This window comes from Bradysia coprophila (assembly GCF_014529535.1).
Source record: "Bradysia coprophila strain Holo2 chromosome IV unlocalized genomic scaffold, BU_Bcop_v1 contig_84, whole genome shotgun sequence".
Lineage (NCBI taxonomy): Eukaryota > Metazoa > Arthropoda > Insecta > Diptera > Sciaridae > Bradysia > Bradysia coprophila.
This window is the reverse complement of record NW_023503376.1, coordinates 51,786-68,507: the sequence shown is the minus strand read 5'-3', so window position 1 is coordinate 68,507 and position 16,722 is coordinate 51,786.

The window sequence follows — 16,722 nt, the reverse complement described above, 5'->3', positions numbered from 1 at the left end:
GATCTAGTTGCTCAAAAATCTTTCTTCAGCATAAAATAAAGGTTTTTTTTTTTGGATTTTAAACGAATTTGAGGATTTTATTTTGAGTGCAAGAGGATTTTCTAGGTTAATCTGCCCCTCGATAGAAAATGTTTTTAGTGCAAGCTTTCCGGCTCAACCATCCTTTAACCTGTTACAGACGGCTGTCATCTGTTATCGACAACGACAGCAATAATAAACGATAATAAACAATGAGGTCTGATATAGCAAAAAGTATATTCAAAACAAATGAAGTAAAAGATTTCTGAAATCAATATCTGAAAATCTTCGATCAAATGAAGTACTAGATCAGATAGAAAACTGTTAATTTGCATGCCGTATGTGACAGGTTAAGGATTTGTAATTCCTAGCACGATCTCGTTGTATTGCTTAATAGAGTGAAAGAATTGTACGAATCTAGACTAACAAAGTGACTTGAGTGTACATTACACAAATCGATCGTTTCGAATAAATATCAAATTCGGACCGTGTCGTCACATCAGTAAAACAAAATGTTATCCACAAATTGTAAATCAATATTGAATTATATGTAAACCGAATTATCCGCACATCATTCAATGATAATTCATCCCATCATTCTTTCATCAATAAATTACTTTAATTACTGTTCCGATGTTATTTCGTAAAGTGTGGCATTTCCGTAATAAATGTCTTAAGGGCTGTACTAAATATTGGCGAAACATCGAATTTCTCACACCATATAACACTCACACTCTCACCAATCAAATCACATTTAATAGCAGTATGTTAAATTGGTTTTGTAGCGGGGCTAGTCACTGTAAAGCAATGGCCTAATTATTTTGCGGCTATTGTTGGATGATGATTAATTATACTTAAGAATAATCGAACATTAAATTAAGTAATTTCCAGTCGTGAATTGTGTGGTTAGTTCGTGCTAGCTTAAGTTATAATGATGCGTTGTGTAGCGCAATACAATAGCATAACATTTTACAATAATTAATCATTTTCGTTTCTAAAAACCATAATTTTCTTTCGATTCATTTTTAAGATGAAAAAGTTCTGCTGGTCATAGTCGTGGTGGAATACTCTCAACTTCCGAAACAGTTTAAGAAAATTTTCAATTACGGCCTCCATCAACTTTTTTCCTTTCTTCTCGTAAAACATTCAGCTTTACGTAATCGGTTACGATAGGTCATGGTACACTTTTGATTTTTCCACTATACACGCAATGAAACATTAGAACGGAGAAAGTATTTTCGTCATTTCGCTTCAAAATATTAGAGTTCTTGAGCTTTAAATAATGCTTGCGAAGGGCCTACCGTTACACTGTATGTAATTATGGTCTAATTGTAGTTCATTTGCATACACAATCATAATTCAATGATTTAGTATGAATGGGCGTTCTCGATTATAGTCACCACGTTTCCGATTTTCCTAAAATAAAAACCAAATTCTTGGATCAATCTAAACTTATTTTCCAATGTAAACTCAAGAGAATTTTTAAAATGAACCGTCAGACGTCATTCGTAGAAGATGTTCATTTTTTAGCGATTAGAGCGAATGGAGATATAATAACAGTTTGACTCCAATGTTGGAAAAACGAGCACATGCGGAAGGGAACCTAAATTAGTAATTGTGAGACTATTCAAACTCGTGTGCAAATAGTCAATTGTGAGAATATTCGCACACGAGTACAAATTGAATACAAAATCTGTTCACCTGAGTGTTACTCTTTGATGTTATATACAATCCCACAAAAACCTCAAAAAAGGAAAAGGTGACGCTAGTCTAGTAAAAATGAAACTTCCAAAACATTTGATATCGGCTTTGGTGACGCATTCTGCGCCTAAACGTAATCAATTTTAAACAAGCAAATATGTCGACGAGAATTTTACCGATGAGATTTTACAACGAAAAATTTAACAACAAAAAAATGCGTCACAGGTGGCAGATGCTGAGGAAACCCCTCATACGACAATAATCATCTGCCACTTATGACGCAATTTGTTTTGTTGGTAAATTTTCGATGTAAAATCTCATCGGTAAAATTTATCGAACATCATGACGAAGCAGAAAATGTGTGAAGATGCTTCAATTTCAAGTAGTTTCAAGTAGTGTTTTCTCCGGATGTAGTTAACCGTTGGTAATGATCTATAGCTCGTTGAGCTCGTATTGAAAAGTACTTTCGTTTAATTTTTTTTAATTGGTTCAGTATGGAAAAGTTAAAACGCCTTTATAGGTTCCTTAGTTCTCCCTTTGGTTGTTCTTTTTTTCTTTTTTAGGGAAGTCGAACTAGCGTCAAGAACCTCCGCTATCGCTTCGGTTTATTATTAAACGTAAGGCTTGTGCAGAATCATCAACCGCTGAACATCTCCAGCTCGTCGACAAAGACAATACCTTTGTATCGAAATCAATTCAAAGGCACGCTACATACACACGTTAAGGTCATCTATGTGCGCACATGAATGACTATAGTAAACTCGTTGTTTATAAGGTGTTTTGATTGTATATTATACAAGCAGAGTGTGTTTGTTGATCAGCTAGTGAAGTTCAGCTGTTGCTGATTTAGCACAAGCTTAACGTTTAATAATTGTACGAGGAGCCTATGCTTTTTTAGAAAACAGAACATAAAAAACTTACGCTTCATTTTACAGCAGGGAACATAAGGAGCTTATGCTTCCTTTTACAACATTTTTGGAGAGATCGATAGCACTTAGTACTTTGTTAACTAGCTATAGATGGGCTAGAACGAGGGTAGCCCTAGCCCAGCAATTAATTAAATTTTCTTTTGGTGGGAGTACAGCAGAGCTTAATATTTGGTAATTAATTCTCTAAATTCCCAAAATTCCCAAAAATTCCCTAAAATTCTCAAAAATTCCCAAAAATTCCCTAAATTTCCTAAAATTCCCAAAAATTCCCTAAATTTCCTAAAATTCCCAAAAATTCCCAATAATTCCCTAAATTTCCTAAAATTCCCAAAAATTTCCTAAAATTCCCAAAAATTCCCTAAATTTCCTAAAATTCCCTAAAATTCCCAAAAATTCCCTAAATTTCCTAAAATTCCCGAAAATTCACTAAATTTCCTAAAATTCCCAAAAATTCCCTAAATTTCCTAAAATTCCCAAAAATTCCCTAAATTCCCAAAAATTCCCTAAATTCCCAAAAATTCCCTAAATTCCCAAAAATTCCCTAAATTCCCAAAAATTCCCTAAATTCCCAAAAATTCCCTAAATTCCCAAAAATTCTCAAAAACGATTCCCAAATATTAGGCTCAATAGTACAGGCTTAACCAGTGCACACGACTACACATGATACACATGCAATTCAGATTAACAGGTTAACAGATTAACGTCCGAGCTACCTTCAGAAATAATTTTTGGTAAAATTTTAGAAAATTAGTGAAAATTATGCGAAAAACTGGTAAAATTGTATCTTAAAAAATAGTCCCTGAATCACGCCCAAACAATTTTCACGTGGTATATCGCTTCTGCTGGTGAATTTTGTATTCTGAATGGAAATACAAATAACGGGTATTCAACCATCAGTTAATTACCCTCTAATTTAGATATTTACGGACTTTTAATATGAACAACCCAAAAAATGAAAATTTACTGAGCTTTCATTCAACAATTTGTAAAGAAGTTGTCAGTCCACTGCCAGTTTTCCATATCGTATTGTGTTTCATTTACGAAATGGAAACGCTTGTGAATTTAAAAAGTCTTCTGCGACTAGTCGGACAGCATCCATTGAATAAAAACGACCGATTATGGTATAAGCTTTATGGGCTTTTTGCGTGCTCGTACATGTTCGTTTTTTTGTTGCCCACAGTGAGTTCATTGAAAGCCAATTTTCCCATTTAAATCGAGAATAATTTTTGTTCCCCACAAAACTAGATTTATTTAGCTACAACACTAAGTAAAGTTGATCAATTTGCAGCAATTATACCAGTGGGTGTAGGAACGTGGAACGGAGCTTTTAAAGGCACTTTCTTTCTAATATTTAATGGTGAAGTCAAGAGCTTATTAGAAAACATAGAGGAAACGTTCAACGCTCGTAAGTGTTTTGAGAGAACATTGAAAAAAGATTGAATTCCTTTTCATGAGAAAATTTTCAGAACTTTTAAAGAGGCGTCCGGAAAAACACTACAAAGCAGCTAACAGTACTAGCGACTACCTAGTTAATGGTTTTCGATGGGTGATGGGTGTTAGTGGGTTTTTCTTCGGTTATTTAAACTACATTTGTATCGCTCATATCTACCATATTCGCTGTAGATTTGTGGGTGGGCGCCGATTCTTGGTCCGACAGTTTTTGTCATAATTCATTACTTTAGCGGAACATTAACCGACGATAAAATCAAGACACCGATTCCTGCACTGTGAGTGTGAATTGTTGAATGCAATAGTTTCGAATTTTCAGATTTTGTTTTTGCATTTAAAGTCTGCCTTATGACATCACCACGTTGCCTGCCTATTTAGCTACATGGCTGGCATATGCAGTTACAATCAATTTCTGTGTGTTCTCGATTGCTGCTGTCGATACATTTTATTTGTCGATATGTGTGGCATTTAATGCATACTTTAATGACTTGATGGACATGTTTGCAGATGTTGATAGGCTGGTTGAGTAAATGGACATTTTTGTTGTTTTTTCTATCACCATAATCGTAAATAATCCATTTTTTGTATCTAAGCGGCCCTGCTTGCTTTCTCTGATTTCTCTTTGCCATTTGAAATTGCATAAGCTTTCGAAATGGGAGAAATTAGAGAAATCAGAGAAACAGCAGTAACAGCTAGATATACAAAAGTGGGCCTTTTCAATGAACCGGTAAGGTCAATTGATGTTAAACGTATTCATAATTTATGTCAAAATAATATTGAAATGAGTGCGTTTGAGTCCTTCGGGCGGACGATAGACCATACCTATTTTACACTTTCATTTGTGACTTTTTACGTGGACAAGGCAGTACAAAAACGTTTTTTTTTTTAGTTTTTCAGACAAGCAGTCCAGGTTCAACGACAACAAACAAAGATATTTTGCAATGAAATGGAAATTGAATGATTGCATCAAATTTCATAATGTTGTCGACAGGTCTGATTGATTGATTGCGTATAAAATTTATGTTTAGCGAGTGAAACAACAGGAGTGGGTTGTAAAAAAATACTGGGTGGATGTTGGTCCCACTTCACCATCAATGTGGTTTATCGGGCACGTTCATTAGGGTGGCTTGATTTTAACAGCTTTAAACTTTGAAAGTGGTAAAATCAAGCCACTTTGAACTCTACACCTCTATTTGTAACTTGTCTAGACTTGTTTTTGGACGGATGTTTGGTGTGAATTTTCGAGTTGTTTAAATCGGTCCACCCTAACCGACATAGAGTCAACTTTATATGCCTCTAGCATTGCTGCTTTCTAATTGTATATAAAGTGTTTAAAGCTATGATATCATCGCAATGTTGCTTTATTATAGACAGTATAGTAACAGGACACTGTATAACTGCTTGCAGTCTTTAATGTGTTATATGTGGACATGACACAAAAAGAAATATTAAGGCCCGTCATTGGGAAATGACAGGACAGTTTCCCGAAAATGTATGGAAAATTTTATCACAAAAATTCACCGAAAAGATTCAAAGAAACTCACCCATGATGCTTTCCATTGTATTCGTGCACCGTCTCTTTATGTCCCCAAGGCATATTTAAACACTAAAACACTTTTTACTCGATGCAAAAACAAAATTTTGTTTTTTGTTTTGTCGCGACAAAAACACAGAAAATATTTCGAAACAATTGTGACACTCCGCTATTATAAGTACTAGAATGAATGTTTGCTGTGTTCACTTCGGCGGTAAAATATTTTCATTCAAAAAAGTGTCCGACACTTCAACGATGGTAGACATTTATTAAAATTGAAACCTCTCTCACTTCCCTTCCCTAGTACTTCGCTGAGTCTAATTATGCCACCTCTTCGAACAAAAATATCGGCTGAGGTCGAATAATTCTCCGCTGAGCTTTAACAAACCTCCGCTGAGCTCTAATAATTCTCCGCTGAGCTTTGACAAACCTCTAATGAGTTCTAATAATTCTCCGCTAGGCTTTCAGTAAGAGTCCGGCAGACCTTAGCACGTTGTAGTAAGGCAATGAAGCTAAGCGAACACTCAATAAGCATCAGCGGATACCTAATAGTTGTTGCTATGATTTAATAAGACTCCACTTAGCTTTGGCAGATCTCCGCTGAGTGTCCAATTCGCTCCATTAAGCCTTCCTGTAACTTGCTTAGGCCTAACGGACACTTCCTGAAGCCTAGCGGAGAATTATAAGAACTCAGCGAAGGTTTGTAAAAGCTCAGCGAAGAATTATAAGAACTCAGCGAAGGTTTGTAAAAGCTCAGCGAAGAATTATTAGAACTCAGCCGATATTTTTATTCAAAGAGGTGGCATAATTAGACTTTGCGAAGTCTTCTTAGCTTACTAAAGAGGAACGAACATTTATTTACGCTCAGCGCAGTCTTACGAGAGGCTAAATTTTTAATAAATGCTCTCCCATCGTCGAGAGAATGTCCGCTGAGCTATCGTAAAGCTTTAAAAAATGGTCGATGAGCACTATTAAATGTATACGCTACTCTTTGTCAACCGTTTGATGATTGTTTTTAAATGTCCGACACTTTTTTGAATGAAAATATTTCACCGCCGAAGTGAACACAGCAAACATTGATTCTAGTACTTATAGTAGCGGAGTGTCACAGTTGTGTCGAAATATTTTCTGTGTTTTTGTCGCGACAAAACAAAAAAAACTTTTTGTTTTTGCATCGAGTAAAAAGTGTTTTAGTGTTCAAATATGCCTTGGCGACCTAAAGAGACTATGCCCGAATACAATGGGAAGCATAAGAGGTGAGTTTCTTTGAATTTTTTCGGTGAATTTTTCTGATAAAATTTTTCATACATTTTCGGGATACTGTCCTGTCATTTCCCAATGACGGGCCTTAAGAGTGATATCGCCAAATCCACCGATAAAAAATGACTGCCATAGTACAAAATCTGCATTTTGGCACCAACTTTTTTTTTCAACACTTCTGTGGGCTTGCAGCACAAGAGTACTGGGTTCATTTATATGTGGAACGATAGTGGGTGAGGCCAGCTACAACATCCCATACTCAGTTTCGTGGAACATCGAAGCTGCAGAGAAGGCGAACTCTCCGAACATTCACTACATTTTTAGTCATAACTCTCGTGGATCTACTCGCACCAAGCGGTGCGTATACTCTACCTGTAGGTCTTTCCAAGGCCGACATTCGTGCGACATTACAACAATTTAAAATAATTTTTTCTTGAGTTATTGTCGAAAAACTGTTCGGTACCCTCTGACATGTCTTCACTTTTGAACGCTGCTTTTCACAGAAAACAATTTTTTTTTAAGAAAAAGTGAAAGATACGTGTTTCCTAGAATTGAAAGACGAATCCAACGAGCTATCACTCATTAAAATCACCTGAATATTTGGCGATATCACTCTTAAGCTTCGCTAATAAAGTACAGATGTCTCCCAGATTTATCTATCTAAGACATCAGTCTATTGGCTTAACATCGGATGTGTAGACCCAGGAGTATATTAATGTTAAGTGATAATTTCGTGCCTATATTTGCAGACAAATTGAGCGATTTCAACACCTTATTGGACCTGTAATTTTTGCACAATACTTTTTCAGTTTGTTCCAACTAGGGACATTAGTATTTGCAACGGTGATGGTACGTAAATAATGAGGAAATTTAAAAGAAAAAAAATTACATAAACGACTTGGCAACCGTTGCAATGTTAATTTGTTTTTGTTTTTTGCTGGAAGCAGAGCTGTACTGTTTTCATTGAATTTGTACTTTACTTTAGATTCCCGGCATAACACCTGATGTTGTCTTCTTCAACATCACACTGATGGTGGCATGTTTAACAGAATTACTGATTTACTGTTACTTCGGCAGTGAGCTCACTGTTGCTGTATGTTCAAAAAATTTAAATCCTTTGACGAAATTTACTCAATTTCTCCGTTGGTATACTCAGGCAAAGAAAGTTTTGAACGCAACTTACGACTGCAAGTGGTATAAATATCATCCAAATTTACGTAAGTACATAATGATTACGATGGCCAGGGCACAAAAGGAAATCAAAATGCACGGTTTCTACATGGTCATAGCGAATATGGAAACTTTTTCATTGGTAAAATGGATTCGAACTAAATCGATAGACGGAGATTCTCACTTCGTTTGCTTTCACTTTCAGTTAGTTAATATGATCGCAAGTGCTTTTACTCTGCTAAAATCAACCGTTGGTGAATGATTTGAAGCCACAGGCGCAGTTTTTAGTTGATTAGGAAACGTTTTATCGATTAATAAAATCGATTAATAAAGTTACAATGTACGCCGTTTACTTCCCTCATTTCTTTTATGTCCACAATAAATATTGCGTCCAAGAAATTGACAAATTTTAAAAATGAAAATTCAAATCTGAAAGTATGGATGGATTGGTAGCGACGGGTAGAACTAGAAAGCGTTCCCTGTCAGAATAAAATCCTTTGAACATTTCTTATCAGGAAACTATAAATAATCTGCAGTACAGTCAGATGCAATAAAATTTCAGCATGAACTTGCTTCAGCTGTTTTTCAGCTGATCCACACATACAATCGAAACTGTTTATACGTATAAACACATTCGAAGTAAGAAGTGACTGTTGGCACGCGAGTTAATTGTCAGACCACTCGCAAATAAATGCAAATGCAAATGAATACAAAATCTATTCACCTAGAAGTTACTCTTTGATGTTATATAATCATTCACAACGGAAACAGCATTATTTAAAGAAAAAGGTTGTATCGGTTTAGAACATATAACATAAGGAACTTATGCTCCCTTTTACAACATAGAACATAAGGAACTTATGCTCCCCTTTGCGAAATATCGCGAGAAAACGATTTTGGGCCCCTTTTGGCAGACCATTACTTCATGACCTCGAGCGTCGACAACAAAATAAAGTTCACAAAACGTAGTACTACGTTTTACTCGCAAAAGTTCAACAACGAATCGAATGAGCCAATAAGTCAATAATATCTGTGACCCCTTGTCCCAAAATGTCTGATTTTGTTCGATGTTTTGGCGATATCATGTCCGGAGCGATAGCGGAGGACTTGACGCAGTCTAACTTCCAAAAAAAGAACGAAGAAATTTTTTTGAGACGCGGCAACTATATATAGGCGAGAATTTAAGTTTCTTTCTTTTGGCCTGTATCACCACAAATCCTATTCTATCTTATTCGCGCTTCAAATACGAGCAAAACGAGCTATCACTCGACTATGCTCATTCGAATTTCGTCAAATTTTTGAATTTCGTCAAATTTTCGAATTTCGTCAAATTTCGTCAAATTTTCGAATTTCGTCAAATTTTCGAATTTCGTCAAATTTCGTCAAATTTTCGAATTTCGTCAAATTTTCGAATTTCGTCAAATTTTCAAATTTCGTCAAATTTTCGAATTTCGTCAAATTTCGTCAAATTTTTGATTTTTGTCAAATTTTCGAATTTCGCCAAATTTTCGAATTTCGTCAAATTTTCGATTTTCGTCAAATTTTCGATTTTCGTCAAATTTTCAAATTTCTGTTATAAACTGTTATAAAAAGCAGTGTTGAAGTACAATTTCTAAAATGAATGATATCGCTAGAGTTGACGCTTTCAGCTTCGTTACGCAAAAATTAAATTTTACACCCAATTTTAGTTCAAACAAGCTGGCTTAGTTTTTCTCATCATCTGCCAAATAATTTTTAACAAAAAAAAAATTGACTGGAAACAACCAAATTTTACCAAAAAAATCTGCGTCGCAAAGTGGCAAATGTTCAGGAACAGACCAGCAAGAAAATTTATCTGCCACATGCGACGCAGATTTTTTTGGTAAAATTTTGGTTGTTTCCAGTCAAATTTTTTTTGGTAAAAATTATTTGGCAGATGATGAGAAAAACTAAGCCAGCTTGTTTGAACTAATTGGGTGTAAAATTTAATTTTTGCGTAACGAAGCTGAAAGCGTCAACTCTAGCGATATCATTAATTTTAGAAATTGTACTTCAAAGACTGCGTCACACTTTTCTCGAAGAGATTTTTGTTGGGATCACTCTTAAGGAGATTATGCTCCTATTTACAAAATAAAAGATAAGTAGCTTATGCATCCTGCTATTGAACATAACACCGCTTTCAAACACTCAATAGAGGTACATAAGAGGTACTTAAAAATTTGAAAAAAAAAAATCGTACTAATGATGTGTGTATCAGCTGAAGCAAATTCATGCTGAAATTTCACTGTCTCTAACTGTAAAGAAAATTCTAGGAAATTATAGAAAATAATCAAAAAACTTAAGACTGGTGAAAAATGGAAAATCGTTCACCCTAAATCAATCCCTGGGAAAATCGATGGAAATCCTCGAAAACAAATAACTTTAATAACTAAAAATCTTCAAAGTATTTTCTTTTTAAAAATACCTTTCTCAACAAAATTTACAAGTATCCACCATTCGATTGGTGTGCTAGCGTCCCAAGTGAAATGCATCATAAAAGTATTACTTCCGCTATAGACATTGGCCACAAAATGCTTCGGCGAGGTCGTTGGAAACAAAAGGAAACGTATACTCTGTGTGCAGCCGAGACTGTTTACATCTTTTAAACAATGCTACCTTACCAATCATTCGCAATGTTTGAACCGTTACATACGTACCATTTGCTTATTGTTTTCGTTACAATTCACCATAACGTTGTTGATTGTTTGTATAGTTTTGAAAACTAAATTCAAAAGCCATCAATGTAATTGCATAAATGCACCCATGTATGTATATTTGCCTGTATGGTAGGCTTTGTTAGATTATAGTTGCTGTAACTAATTACTTTAATTGAAGTCTCCCATCAATAAACCATGGACGTATAATTGCGTCGCATTTGAGAGACGAGCATTGCGGCAAAATGCCAATTGGGATATTTAATTAGTAAAAACAAAAACTTTTGGATTCATATTTTAGTATTATTATAAACCGACAGGACCTATATCAGCAATGGATCGATGATGAGGCGACATAACTACACGGTCAATATCGTCAGGAACGATATTATCGTTTTTTAGACGATAGTATCGTCTAAAAAACGATAGTATCGTCTAAAAAACGATAGTATCGTCTAAAAAACGATATTATCGTCCAAAAAAATTTCATCCAGGACGATAATATCGTCTAAAATTATAAATTTTAAAATATTTTCAGGACGATATTATCGTTTTTTTGGACGATACTATCGTTTTTTTGATGATACTATCGTCTAAAAAACGATATTATCGTTCAAAAAACGATGGACAAATTTATCGTTATTTTGGACGATATTATCGTCCTGGGCGATAATTTTTGGGACGATAATATCGTTTTTAATTAATTTATTTTTTTAAATTTGAGATGATAATATCGTCCAGGACGATAATATCGTTTTTAATTTATTTAAAATAAAAATTCTACGAGATAATATCGTCCTGGGCGATATTATCGTTCTGGATGGTTGTTGAAGACGAAACACAAAATCTTGTAGATAAACACCTTTTTATAGACGGCAAATATATATTAAAAATTGGTTCATTTGGTTCCGTAAATTTAAATTTTATATAGAAAAATTACACAGACTAATTATGAGACGATGCGAGAAAAAAAAATTAACTCCTAAGTTCCGACACCGTTCCGGCGCCCGGCTCGCATTGCGGCCCTCCGCTTCGCTCCGGGGCAATGGGCCGGATCGCTCGGCGTGTTAAAACACTTTTTATGTACAATCAAAGTTGGTATTCATTTCGTAAAAAGATGAATTATTTAGGGACGAACTAAACGCCTTTTTTAAACACTGATGTGTAGGTGATTTCCTCTGACAATTGTTTTTCGATATTTTGGAAGAGAATTCGGTTCTTGCTGCACCTCTGAGTAAAATTGAGTCCTGGACAATATTACCACCCAAAACTAAACGATAATATCGTCCTGGGCGATATTATCGTTTTTTTAAACGATAGTATCGTCCTGGACGATATTATCGTTTAAGAAAACGATAATATCGCCCAGGACGATATTATCGTTTTGGACGATATTATCGTACAGAAAACGAAAATATCCCATAGATTTTCTAGAACGGTAATATCGTCCGGAAAACGATAATATCGTCCGGAAAACGATAATATCGTTTTTTGAACGATAATATCGACAAGAAAACGATACTATCGTCCAGACTATATTTTAGAATTTTTCAATTTAGACGATATTATCGTCCTGGATGAAAATTTTTTGGGCGATAATATCGTTTTTTTGGACGATAGTATCGTCTAAAAAACGATAATATCGATTTTGAGACGATACTATCGTCCAAAAAACGATATTATCGTTTTTTTGGACGATACTATCGTCTAAAAACGATAGTATCGTTTTTTAGACGATAGTATCGTTTTTTAGACGATAGTATCGTTTTTTAGACGATAGTATCGTTTTTTAGACGATAGTATCGTTTTTTAGACGATAGTATCGTCCAAAAAAACGATAATATCGTTCCTGACGATATTGACGGTGTGGAAATGTCCCGCCACCGAAATCGATTTTTCATATGTCTACGTATTGTGCATTTTAGCAAGGACATCTTTAAGAGCTTCAAAAGCTGGTTGTCTTTGTATCCACAAGAAGAAATTAGTATGTTTGAACGGGAAGAGCCTAACTTTGTGACTTCAGAATTAAGCGGCACGGCAATCAGTCTGTCTCTACTTGATATTTAAATCGTACGCAGTATATATTCACAAATGGCAACTTCTGTTTTACCTTCGATTAAATTAACAGGAAATTAAAATATTTCCTCTCTTTAACTGTAGAATTTCGAACCCATTCATCGAAATTCCGAACGCAGAGAGTAAGTATATAATAGGCAACATTATTATACCCATCTACTATTCAGTCAGCATACGTTAAGATGCAATTCAAATTTACAGTCAAGTTAGATATTCGTTCAAACACATTACTCAGCAGCTTCGGTGTGAATCATTACACATCAATTTATCATAACAGTTGCGAAATGGTGTGGCTTTTCATGCGACGAAAGACTGGCACATTCGCTCAGATAATAGGTTACCAGGGGATGCTTACAATTCGAAAGCAAAAGTCCGAAGAATTCTCAGAATTTTTACGAATCCTTTTGTTCGGCTGTCTCTGGGAATATTTCTTTAAAACATAATATGATCTTATATAGCAAGATGTCTGTTGAAATCAGTGAAGTAAAAGATTTCGCAACAATATAGCGTGTGATTGACGCTCTTGGCAAGTTGAAGTCCTTCTTTTGTCACTTTATAGGAACAATATTTCCATAGAAGTATCAATTTGTTAAGAGATAGAGAGAGAGAGAGAGAGAGATAACATTTTTTAAATTTTCGAGCTTAAAAGACCGACTCGCTTGCAGCGCCATCGCAATTTTTTTTCTGGAGTGACGAGAACAATTCCCACAGTCTATAATGTCTCAAAATTAGGTCAATGTTATGCTCGCCCTCTGTAAAAGGATAAAGCAGACACATTAAACTCAGCATGGGCGAAAATTAGTAATCGCTTGTTCAATTGATTCCTAGCTCTTTGCCCATGTTGAAATTTTGCTTTAACCTTTCACAGACTACAAGTCAGTAGTATAATTATCAAATCTATTACTTCTATTGATCTATTAATTTCCAAGACGATCTTTTTGCGAAATCTTTTACTTCATTCCTTTTAACAATAATCTTGCTGTTTATTTCTGTGGTACCTGCTGATAACTGATGAATAGTCATCCGTCAAATTTTACAGTTGTTAGATTGTCGTGGACAGAAGTGAGCGGCGGATATTTGCAAAATACGTTGACACAGGTTTTTCAAAAAGACAATCATCTGAGGACATTCGATGTTTTTAACGTTACGCTTTGGCAACGGATCATCTGATGATCATATGAGTAATTGTTATGGTATGTAGTGTGCTTGTGGACATGTAATTTGAAATGAAAAATTGATGGCGTGGGGTAATCTGGCACACAGTGCTAAAACAACGCATTTTTCAACTACGTAAAATATGAACTCACCACGATTTTTCGATACCAACATTTTGTAAAAGGAGTCATTAAGTCGACGACAGAGCTAAACAGCCTTTTCAGTGTTAAACTCAAGGTTCTGAAAGAACAGGTTAAGACACATCTGAGTTGATCACGAAGGCGGTGACACACAAATTTTGACAAATAGATGCTATTTATTGAACATACTCAATACAGATTGTTTGAAATGTCAACCTGATAAAAACTTTTTTTTTTCTTCAAGTTGACATTTTAAACAATCTGTATTGAGTATGTTCAATAAATTGCACCTATTTGTCAAAATTTGTGTGTCAGCCGCCCTCGTGGGTGTCTTAACCTGTTCTTTCAGAACCTTGGTTAAACTTACGCGTGTGAGTTCACTTTTACGTCGTTCAAGAGTGCGTTCTTTTTGCAACGTGTGCCAAATTCCCCGATGCCAAATTGATGCACAAGTGGGATACGAACCCACAATGTTCACCTTGCCAGGGTGATGCTCTAACAGTGCATTCTTTCCATTTTCCATTGCAATTTTTGTAGAGTCACATTTTTCATTGTATAAACGATTGAATTCGGTGTATATGACGGGATTTTCTATGATTTTGAGAGGATTTTCTTGGAATTCCAAGGATTTTCTTTAGTTTTCTGTGGAGTTTTGAGGATTTTCTGATAAAAGAATTTTCTAGTTTTCAATGGATTTTCGTAGGATTCTCTACGAATATCTGTCACTCGGACACAGAATCATCAATCAGCTGATTACATACGACAGGCTGATTACGATTGAGAAAAAAATCGAAAAATGTGTTCCAATCGACTTTCAACTTAGCTGTTTGCATCTTTTGTGAAATTTGATTTATTTATCGAATCGATGATTGAGCAAATCATAGAAGAACTAAAGGCAAATCACGTTCATATAGCTATCTTACGATAATATTTTACCTTTATAATAAGAACCGTATCTCCCGCATTCGATTAAAATTAGTTTTCGTCATGTAGAAATTCACAAAGCGATCGATTTAATGCAAAAACTTTATTTTCCCCCTTTATCCTCAATATGGAAGATGCAAAGATGCAGCATAATAAGCGTTTCATTCTGCAAAAATTATTCCGATTTTTCGAAAACATTTTATTAATCAAAGGAAATCCTAATTTCTAACAAATTTTCCTGCAACTTTCCGTTATCGAATTGATTGAAAATTGAACAACAAATTTTCAGAAATTTTCGGTACAAAATCCGTTCAAATAATATGACTAGTACAATATCAATGCTGTGACGTAAAAAAGTAGTGAACGATTATTTATATTGCCTCTGGGGATTTCGTCAGTGCATTTTTTGTGTGTTATATTTTCTACTTTTAAGACCGAAATGGTTTTGTAAAATGTCTTCAGATATGATATGGTATTACGAAACGATGAGACACATAGCATTCGCTCTGACAAATAAAACACATCAGTGGTGAAACGAAAAGAAAACTTATGTCAGTCGTTGGGATTTTCTTTATATCCGAACGAAAAGATAAATTGTGAGCGTATTAAGGAGTGTACGGAACATGAAAGACTCTTGTCACAGTTTCAAGTTACACTTTAATTTTCGTCTTTTTATATCATGCGGACAGTTTGACAACGTTACGACATCTTTCCATGTTTGGGTGTAAATCGTGTAAACGGAGAAAATGCAAGGACAATCTCGAAAATTGATCCTTAATTAAATAAAAAATTGTTGTTGCGAACTGCAATTTCAGTCGATGTTTAAAGAACGGCTAGCACTCAATAGAAACATGTTTTTGTCATTTTCAACAAATAAAGTTTTTATTTTCATTAAACATTGGAGATGTAAGAATGGAAGATGTTTTAATTGATCCTGTTGCTATTAGCACATGAGTGCGAAATGATGAAACATCTTTTGATTTGGACACACCAATACCCTCTCTCGCAACCAAAATAAATAATTTGTGATTGTGACGTCTTTTTGAGTGTGTTGCTCCGTCATTTTGGTGTGCAAAAGTGAAATAAAGTTTAAAATTTGTCTTTTTCGTGTGACGTCGATATTGCTTTTAAAAAAGAGCGCGGCACGGCAACTCTATTACAAAAAAAGTCAGTGTCCACATTTGTCAAAATAAGGTGGTATTTTGACTGCGTCAAAACGAAGTTTGATTGCTAGAGAGGGTATTGGACACACCATTTTTGTCAGGGACTAAACTAAGGAACATCGCAGGTGGGAATTTTCCCACCTGCGCCCCTCTTATTCCCACCTGCGAATACAGATCTGCCCACAAGAAAAATTACAATTACCTGACTTGAAATAGTCAAATGAATGTAATTTTAATACAAATTTTGCCTGCGGCGCATTGAACCTAATTGAAAAATGATAATGGCATTTGTCTTCATGGAATGCTCCTACATTATGTAATTTACTCAGATTTTTTTAAATGGCGGAACACACCCTAATTTAACGAAGAATATTTGAATCTGCAAACAAATGGATTTCGTCGAAATTTGGTCTAACAACGTCGGAGTGGATAACTTCCATCAAAATGACTGCAAACGTTTTGCCGGTGCGAACCAACCCTGGATATAGTCAAGGAAATAGCCGTTGCAGGCACTGCGACGAGTTCGAAACA